We start from the raw sequence: 10,406 nt of genomic DNA, 5'->3' as shown, positions 1-10,406 counted from the left end.
CTGTCTCATTCCGGGCGGCCACACACGAGGGGGGGAGGGGGGGGGGCTGAAGCCCTTTGAGTCCAATGGGTGTTGTGCGCCTGATGCACATTCTGTGATGGCTCAGCCTGGAGAACCTGTAGGATAGCATCCCAGTTCGCAGCCATTGGGATCTTGCGGTGGCCTCACTGTCAGGACCGCCTCCTCCCTAACAGAAGTGCTCTCTGTGACGAGCAGCCTCCGCTTCCCCACTGCAGGAACCCGCGAGGGAAGCACCTAGTGTGAAATGGTAGCAGCCTCAGGAGGGAGGAGGGAGGAGATTCTGCACAGGGCCCCGAGGAGGCCAGAGGCAGGAGGGCGCGAGCAGTGAGAGACATTCACACCTGCCAGGCCAGGGGACCCTGCAACGCCCCCAACGGGGGGAGACCTCACGCCAGAAACTCTCACCTTCACCACCCCTGTCTGACTGGGAGGGTTAAAAGGTCAGATACACCGTCCTTAATGCTCCATAGACTGATGGCCAGTCAGTGCTATCACAATAGAAATTTTTGAAAATTCCGGTGTACGCAGGAGTGCCGGCCTCCTTGGGGCAAGTATGTGACCGCTAGCACTCTTAGAGGGCTTGCATTGTAGGCGCTAGAATGTAAACAAAGGGGGCCATGGGCAGTAGTTAAGCGCAAACTTGCCCCCACTTTACAACATAAAATGTTATAGGATATGTGACATGAACGTGCACATAACATTTTTCTTACTTGATTCCATGATTAATGAAAATATTGTATTCGACAATATTATGAAAGAGTGCATTTACTGTAGAATTAGAGACTCCACTCACAAGTGTATTTAACCATGCTAATTAAATTGGCTTGATGAAATACAACTATCCTAGTTTAATACTGAATGTACTTTGAAGAAATTCACCTTTCATAAACATGAGCTATAATGCATGATTAAAACATAATGACTTAGAGGTTTGGTTAAAACCATCCTTACACATGTAGAATGTGATTTTACTGCAAACCGCAAAACGTATGTAATGAGTGCATTAATGTTACATGTGTATGCATCTAAATGCCATACTTACGCTTGATTAAATGTAAGGTTTACTGTATGTTATATGTAGTGTGAGTTTAATATAATGCACTAGAAGTGTATATTCATGTTGTGTTTAAATGTGTGCACACATATTAAATGTGCACCATTGAATTCAATGTTTATCTTGACTTAACAAGTTAGGTTTGTATTTCGCCATGCTGCAGTGCATAAAATACTGTTTTCCATTTTCTGCGAACGTGGCTTTTCTTGCAGGTATTCACATGCACTGTTAACTTAGAATAGATACATTAGTGTACTAGCGATAGGGGAAAGAACCTGAGAAGAAGTAGTTACCGAAGGTACATGGAGAGCCAGAACGCTAACTGAATAGATCATTTTAACACGTTTCAATCTATGTGTGTCTGAGAAGGAGATGTTGTTCCCATGTCCAGTGTGGGATAAACCATTGATGTTGCAGTCTGCAACCTGGAAACTTGACGAGTACAATAGACGCCTAATGGCGTGATACCGAGTGGACTTTGCACTTTACTGTAACTATTCCCTCTAGAATAACTTCAGAGATGCTTTGCAGATCCCTCCTGAGGCCCTTTCGGATCCCTTCCTGGACTGCGTTTTAGAACCCCATCTGCAGATCTCTTTTGCAAATTCCTTGTAGACACCTTCCCTGATTCTCTACTACTTGAATGAATTATAAGGTTTAGACCTCAATGCTTCCCTCAATGCTTCCCTCTGATTACTAATGTACAGGCGAGAGACTCTTAGACTATTTTCTCAGCATAAAATATTGATGTTATTTTGCATGGTGATCACAGATGAGCTTGTTTGTTCGATTCTAGTCCGCCTCAATTTCTTTAGGAGGCTAGGACTCCAAGTTGTTTTTCTGTACCTTTACAGCATGGGCTTTAGGGTAGTGTATTTGAACTTGATTATTCATTTATAATAAACCTTTTTGAACTTGGCTACCGATTCCTGGCCCTCATTGTGTAGCCAAACTGGTTGCACTGATAATTGAAATGTGATTGAATGTAAATGCTAACTTCCCATCAACTCTCAGTCGAATCTAAAAGGTCTGTCTGAGGCCCAGTGGTGAGTAGTGGGCCCAGAAAACGCTTTAATACCAGTGTTATCCTTGGTGGATTCTTTGTATGTTGTCCACAGCCTTGAAAAGATATGTTTACTGCTGTTTGTTTTCTCCCTAGCAGTGAATGGGGCAGAGGTGCCAGACATTTAAAAACAATGTATCAAGCCATGGTATTTCTGTCCTAGTCGCAGAATGCAAAGTTAACCCCCTCCACTTGGCTTGGAGCAGCTAGGCGCACATGGACCTTGGTAGCTATGCCAATCATCAGTCAGGGTATAGCATGGTATGAAGGTGCTCTAGCCGTCTCCGACTATGAATCCCAGTAGCCTTTGGACGCATCCTCTTCCAACAGAATCTAATTCCACTGTGAAGCCATCATAGAACACTCTGAACTATATAGAGAGAGTGATTGATGGAATGCTTGAATCCATCTCAGCCACTGGTAATTACTCAGGCCGCATTCTAGGCCATCATTATTTTTCTCACCATGCCATATCAGTCTTGACTCTGCTCCAATGGAAACAGTCCAGCCTGAGCTGCCACGCCATGCCCTCCTTTATTTAAACATAAGCAACCTAGAGCTGGTTTTGCCCTAGTTAGGGCTCATGAGCCTAGTATAGTTTGGCTACAGTGACACAGTGTGCACGGGAGCCACGTCTGGGCATACCTGTCCCACTTGTTTATATAGCAGAAATATGACCCCAGAGAGTATCGGAGTGCTTTACAAATAGTCAGGAATGATGCAGCGCACGGGGCAAACTTTACATATTCTCCCTACGTTACAGATTCGTAATCACAATAACTCATCCATACACTCTTTCATTGGTGGGGCCCATAACACCAACACGCACTTGTCATTCAATAACTCTCACTCGAATCCGTACATAGGAGAAAAGCACTGGACATGTGGGTACCTTATTACCTATCAGAATTAATTTTCTTTACATTATATACATATACACTTACAGAATCCTGACCTTAACATCAAGGCACTCCACCACTTGGTCGATGGACCAATTAGTTGGACTGGTTGATGGTGAATTAGAACCAGCTAAAACACAATTAAAGCCTAGGAGACATTTGGCATTTTCAATAATCAATTAAAGAACCACAAACTCATTTCGTATTATTTCAACTTTATTTATCTAATAATAATTCTCTACGTTAGCATTTATTCACTACAGTTCATAATATAAATTCAGTTTTATTTAAAAGAGAAATCAGACATTTAGAAAATAAGCATGATTTTAGAAACGCAGTTAAGTAGTTACCAATTAGCAAACAACGACGGCTCTCTGAGTAAACATAGTTATCCACATTCTCTGGTACAATTTCTAGGATAGGCTGTCCGACCCACAGTAAAGATCAAACCATCAGACGAAATATAAGATACACTGCAAACTTCTCTCCCGAAAACCAAAGAAACCCAAGGCAAACCATTGAAATCGTCACCAGCTTAATGCAGACCCAACGCCATGAAAGGTCAACACGATGTGCACCCCCCTTTGGCGGATGAGGGCTTTATATACCCTTTTTTCCCTCTTACTTCATTTTAACATGCAACAATTTAGGGGTAGAGAAATGTTCTGATTGGACAGTTCGGGCTTATCAGTAAGTTTTCTAAAAGTTTCCCAGGGTAAACTGGTTCTTCATGAAGATTTGGCATAGGAAGATGCAAATTTTATAATGTTCTTTTAGCTCCCAGGCAAAAGTAACATTTAGAGGAAGAGAAGTAATTTCTCCACAGGTTCGGTATTGTGTTTTCCGCCGTTTCCATACCATCGTCAGTTGGCAGGCAAACGAGTTCCTATCCTTGACAAGGAACACGGTGTCACAGATTTGGATATCTCCAGAGCCATCCGATTCTGCGCAGAAATCATCGCGCTCACATGGTGGCAGCTTCTTCAGAGACTCCATCTTGGGTACTGCGGCCTAGTAGGCCCGAATGCCAATTTAAGCAAAAACATACATAATAGTAATTAAAATATAGAAATGGAGATTCTAATGTTTAAACCCACACTAATCCCAATGTATAATAGTATTTCTCTAGCTGTAGCAACATATAAAGCGATAATACTCACCATTTTATAGTCTTGAAAGCACAAACAATCACAAAGCAACATAAATCATGCAATTTTCTATTTCACCACAATCTAAGGTTAGTTTGCGTACCATAATTAATTATTCTGCTATGCAATTAGCATTTTAGTCCCATGTGTGTATCGTGTTTATCAAGGTGCAAAAGTTGATTAGTAAAATTTCCCTGCAAACGGGTTTTTGCAAGTTCATTTTAGAATGGTTACGTAATTAATTTCATGCAATTTAGAGGAGGTATACAAAATGTTGTTTTACCTGCTCCATCAGGAACAAATACGAGGGAGACAAGTAGGGCAAAACAACATGATTGGGAAAGATACAGGCAGTCACACCTCTGAGCTGGTGGAGGAGTACTAATATATTGCAAAGCAGTTAGGCTGTCAAACTGAAGTATACCAAAAAGTGATGAATGCAATGCTTGATTTAATCTCGTTTGTGCTGGACTGTGCTTAGTGGAGCAGGGTTAAGACTGATTTCCATGTGGCTGGGTTCGAACTGAGTTGGCGTGGTGAGCAAAAGTATGATGGGCTGAGATAAAAAAAATCGTAATATTCTAAGCTGACTTCTGCATGTTAAAATAAATACACTTTTTTATGTTGAGGAGACTTTTCTCATATTTGTTTAATTATGTGCATGCTAAATATTTTCGTGGCTCGGCTCGTGTACGGGCTGTTCGAGCCGAGCCAGATCCTTGGCTGACTCTGCCTTGACTTTCTGGTTTGCTAGTATTGGTGCTCACACTTCTAATGGGCGCTGTGTGCCTGCAAGACACTCTAGCTCTCAGTCATCTCGTTGCCCTCAGTTCTACGTTCTATCCCCCGCGGCTCTCTGGTCCTCCAGTACTACACTCTAGCGCTGTGCTGGTGGTACGGTCTAGGCCGGAACCCGCCCTCTCGCTGATTCTATGTCAGGACCGGAGGCTCCGATTATGCTTCTCATTCTTTGCTTTATTCTACACAGCAGCCAATAAAAAAACCTTTTTTATTACAAACTACAAATCCCATGAATCCAAAGTGTCATGATACCATAGAGACTATAACCATATAAGGTCCCGTCGAGGCAGACACCTCCTCTTTCTTTGCTGCTCCGCAGCCAGTTAAGTGCCTCTCCCTTACTGCTTTCTTATGTGGGTGGTGTATGGGTTGGATGCGCACTGTATACGATATTTTTGATTATATGTAGCGCGCTTGCTGTGATGCTTATATACTGTATTGTTGAGATTTCGCTCCGCTAGAGCGTTTGCCTATTTATTTTCCTGACGCGCTGGTTTTCAACGTTATTCCCTTTCTTACCGTCCCGCTGCCCGCTGCTCGTGAGAGCGCTCGCGTCAGTGCTGTTTCACTGGGAGCGCTTCGGCCTCCCCGGCCAGGCGCTCGGCGCCTGCGGCCTGATTCTGTGTGGAGCGGGAGTATCTGGGGCCTGAGGACGGCGCGTCTCTACTCGCGCGCGTCCTATTTCTCTCTTTCACGGGCGGCCGTCTCCGCGCATGCGCGGCGGCCATTTTCCGATCGCGGTCCGATCGGAGTGATTGTCGGAGCGGGAAACGCTCGTTTTCAAATTTCAAAGCCCGTATTTTGTGCCCCGACTGACGCCCAGGAACAATTAAACCTCGGGCTGTATAATTGTTGCATAGGCTATGCCGAGAGAGGTAGCAGGCCCTCCCTCCACTGTTAAAATTAAGTTTTGGTGACATTTTTGTGCCTGGCCTGCTTGGGGTTGTTCCTGTCCCCCTGATTTACTCCTCCCATCGCACCATAGCTGTGCTCTAAGGAATACGTGTTACCAACACCATGGCTGAATACACTTATGAGGAGGAGTATTATGAGTTGGAACCTGCGGGTTCCTTTGAGCAAGAGCTCGTTGAAGCCTTGGATGCTGGGGTGCAGCATTCTGTCAGCTCAACGCTGGTAAGGGCGATTGCGCCCCTGAAACGACATTTAAATGATTACGCACGACAGCAGGGATGGCTTCCAGCTGCAAGTACCCACCCCAAGCCAACTAGTAAGAAGGCTTCTAACCCCCACGCTGAGGACTTCGCGCGGCTTTCCAGAGCCCTTGCGAATGATCACACTTATTTGGCGAGCTCGGACCAGAATGAGTCTTCTCATGAAGACAAGGGGGATTCCGCGACGGACGAGGAATCCGATCTAGAGGAATGCGCGCAGCCTGCTAAAAAGTCTAGGAAGGAGCATCATACTGAGCCCACGGCACCGCCTAGACACCTGACCTTCGACCCGTCAGATATCATCTGTGAGACGTTGGCCTGATGTATGATGTCACTAGTTCTAGTGTACACCTTATATCAGTCCAAATACCCTTATGGTGATTGGTTGTAAAGTCAACCTTATAGACCAGCTATCCTAGTGGTAGCATGGACAAGAGCAGTCTTAGGCTAAACTCTGAATGGCATGTGAAGCCAGCTGTGATACCATATATAATCCCTTGAATACCAAATGAAAGGACACCACAACAGATATATATATATAAAATAAAGTGTATTTATTCTAGTCAAACCCTCAGCACTCTTTATGAGATTAGAGGTAAGTACAACACAGTCTTATTTAAGCATACATTAAGTCACACAGGTAAGTAATACAGTTGGGCCTAGGGGCCACGCAAACCATATACTAAGTAAGTGGTATAAGGACCACTGTCACGGAAATAGAATAGGCCTAGACCTAGGGAATCGCTGGGGCTACACTACACTAGCGTTAGTTAGGAAGTGGGCGGCCCACGGGATTCGTGTGCAGAGTGGAAACACTCACGCGTAATGCGTAAAAGTCACTAGCAATAGTACAGTTTAGAAAACGATAGATTTAGGACACTTCCGGAGTAGCTAGGAAGTCGAGACTGGAAAACTAGACACTAGGATAGTCACTATCCTGATGAGCACCGGAGTACCCAAGTTACCTAGCCCACAGGCTGCGGGTGCATAGGGGTGAAGTTGCGTCGGTTTTCGTCGTCGACTCCTATGGATGCCTGAAGAAAGATGCTGACAGGCAGTCAGTGAAGAGTGTCCGGTGGATCCCAAGGCTGGGATCAAGAAGAGAGGAGACCTGCAAGCAGAAGGGACAGAGTCAAGGTCACTAGCCAGTGACCACATGGAACCAGGAAGGAACCAGGCGATGTCGTGAAGATTGCAGGTGAAGGTGAAGCTTGTCGCTGCAGCCAGGAGGACCAGGAAGCGTCGAGGACGACCAGGACCAGGAGGCGAGCTGTCCCGCGAAGGCTCTTGCTGTCGGCGGCGTCGAAGTTGGACTAGGACTCACCAAGCCTTGGCAAGCGGAACCCACGAAGAACGGAGGACTTGCTTCTGGTGCAGACCAGGAAGGTCTGGGGTGCTTCTTATTTGCAGAGAAGCGGGAGCCAGTCTGGAGGAGCCAAACCAGCGCAGAAGATTTCAGGGTGCGTCGTCACAAAGGCCACTAGCCAGCGGGCAAGCAACCGGACAGACGCGGCAAGCAGGAAAATGCAGAAGGGCCCCACGCAGGACTCGTGGAGTGTGGGGGGCTGATCTTCGGTGCAGATGGTGCTTGGGGTTGGGGCTTCTCAATCCCCGGTGCACAACTTCGAGGGTGCCTCAGAAGCTGCGCTTGAAGTTACTAGCCACTTTTCCCAGGTAGCCGGTCCCACGTCGCTCGTCGCCTCCACGGATCTCAGCTTTGCTGTGGATGTGGATCAGGGTCGGAGAAGTCTGGAAGTCAAGGCTCTGGTCGGGCTCTGCAGTCGGTTCCTCGTAGAACGTGGGCAAAGCAAAGGGTAGTCTCTTGATGGTGCCTGTTTGCACAGGGTAGCCACTCCTTGGCCACAAGGGAGATTCTTCAGTCTTCTTCTTTCGTCGAAAGTCGAAGGTCCAGAGTTTCTGTTCAAGTTTGCAGGTTCAGGATAATCTAAAGTCTTGAGGCCCAACTCCCACTCTTATACTAATCTGGGGGGCTGGGATACCTGCTAGGTCACGCCTTATGGGTGGGACCTGGGAGGGGGTGGTTACACCCACTTCCCTTTGTCCAGTTTCGCGCCAGAGCTGGGGCTGGAGTGCCCCAGCGCCGGTTTGAACTGGACTATGCAAGGAACACCTTGTGTGCCCCAGGCATGTCTCATTCATTTCAGCCCACCCTGCCCCAATACACTAAAGGCTGTCTGGGGAGGTGCTAGCACCTCCCCAAGCAGGAAACCTATTGTCCAGGCCTCCCTGGCTGGGATCACTCCCAGCTGCAGGAGGTCAGACTTGTATCGTGGCAGCAGCATCCATTTTGTGATGCTGAGGCTTTGGTCAGAGGCTAACAGTGAAGTATGATTTTAACATGTCTTTCCCTCTAGAAGGGGGGAATAATATCTTCATGTCCAGAAATGGCATGGGGGTATTATTCCACAGTGTTAGACACCTTACACGACATGTTTCGATAAAGCCAAACCATAGTTACCATATCCGTCTAAGATTATAAGGCACTTTAAGAGTATATGGTAGGCTATATCATAGAACAGCTATAAGGACTTGGTTCCGAAAGCTGCAGAAAGGCTCAGCTCATGCTAGAGCACCATCTCACATGTTACCAAGCACTCTGCCTCCAGGATTGTTAAGGCCTGCCATAGGAGTGACTGATAGGTACACATGTGTCTATATGTAAGTTAGGTATAGGAATACTACACCTAAGCAAGGGGTGTTTACACGACCTTGCCCCAGCTGAGTGATCAGCCAGTTGTGTCAGAATGGAAGGCCAGGCCAGGGGTGGCATAATACATGCTGCAGCCCCTGGTAGGCCTAGGGTACACCTATGCCCTGGGTACCTAGGGTACACTGTACAGGGGCCAATAAGGTGATCCTATCCAAATGGGTTATGCACCTAAAGTACATAGTATTAATTTAGAGAGAGAACAGCAGGGCTGTGGGTCTGATTAGCAGGCCCACAGCCACATCTAAGTCGAAAACCAGTAAAGCAAAAGCAAAAAGTGGGGGTGAACATAGAAAGCAGACCCTACTCTCCTACATCATCCACCCCAATTCTACGGCATGGACCCCCTTGCAGGAAGTGGCGGATTACCTTCAGTCAAACCTCCGACGCCCTTTTGAAAAGGACATAAGAGCCCGCCTTAGGTCTGAGTGCCCCCGGCCTAACCTGGCAGCCCGTGTGGCGGAAACTCCAGAGGTGGACCCGACCATGATGACCTATCTTAAAAAATATTCTAAAGATCCGAAGAAAGGCATTGACCGCGCTTGGCGCTCATGCCAAGATAAACTTCTAGATTTGTCAGGGCCATTGGCGAAAATTCTGGAGTTGGGCCTCCAAGCAAAGGATTCAGGGTCCCCGGTCGATCCCGATGAACTCATTGGTTGGGCGCAGCGTGCGGTGTGCTTGTTGGGCAATGCCAACTGTGCCATGTCGAGTGAACGTCGCAGATCGATCCTCCTTAAGCTCGCCCCGAAATTGGCGGAATTGTCTTCCTCGGAGGCAGGTCCAGTAGCCCAGGGTCTCCTTTTCGGACAACCCTTTCTGAAAGAGCTCACTAAATTCGTGGCTACTTTCAGCGGCCTGGATAAAGCGCAGGAGTCGCTGCGACGAGCCTTCCGTCCGGTTTTCGCCAGGGCCGGACAAAATCGCGGGCGGTCGTTCGGCCGAGGTCATCCCCAAGGCGCCCAGCGTGGTCAACACCACAACAGAGGAGGCTACCAAGAAAATTACGCCGGAAGTTCCAACTTCTACCCCTCCAGACGAGCGCGGAACCGTTTCCGCAGAGGCAGGTTCGGTGGCAACCAAGGAAACCACCAGGAGTCAGGATCTGCAGGTGAGACTTATCCTTTGTTCGGAGGTACAGTTGGGGGGTCGCATTAAATTTTTTCTGCAGGCTTGGCAGACGCTCTCGCAGGATCCCTGGATCCTGAAAACAGTTCAAGGTTACAAATTGGAGATGTACAACACTCCCGTCCAACATTCCCCTCCCCGTCCCATCCTTTTTTCCCAACTCGATCAGAGTTTTATCGCAGGAGAAATACACTCTCTTTTACGGAAAGGGGCGATTGTCGAGTCTCGCCTCCACTCCCACGGTTTCCTCAGCAACGTGTTCCTGGTCGAGAAGAAAGGGGGCGGGCACAGATTGGTTCTGAACCTCAAAGAGTTCAATGGATGGATCGTGTATCGCCATTTCAAAATGGAAGGCGTCCATCTTCTGCGCGATCTGCTGCAGGAGGGCGATT

Source organism: Triturus cristatus, chromosome 12 (genome assembly GCF_964204655.1).
Source record: "Triturus cristatus chromosome 12, aTriCri1.1, whole genome shotgun sequence".
NCBI lineage: Eukaryota > Metazoa > Chordata > Amphibia > Caudata > Salamandridae > Triturus > Triturus cristatus.
This window is presented reverse-complemented; position numbering follows the sequence as displayed.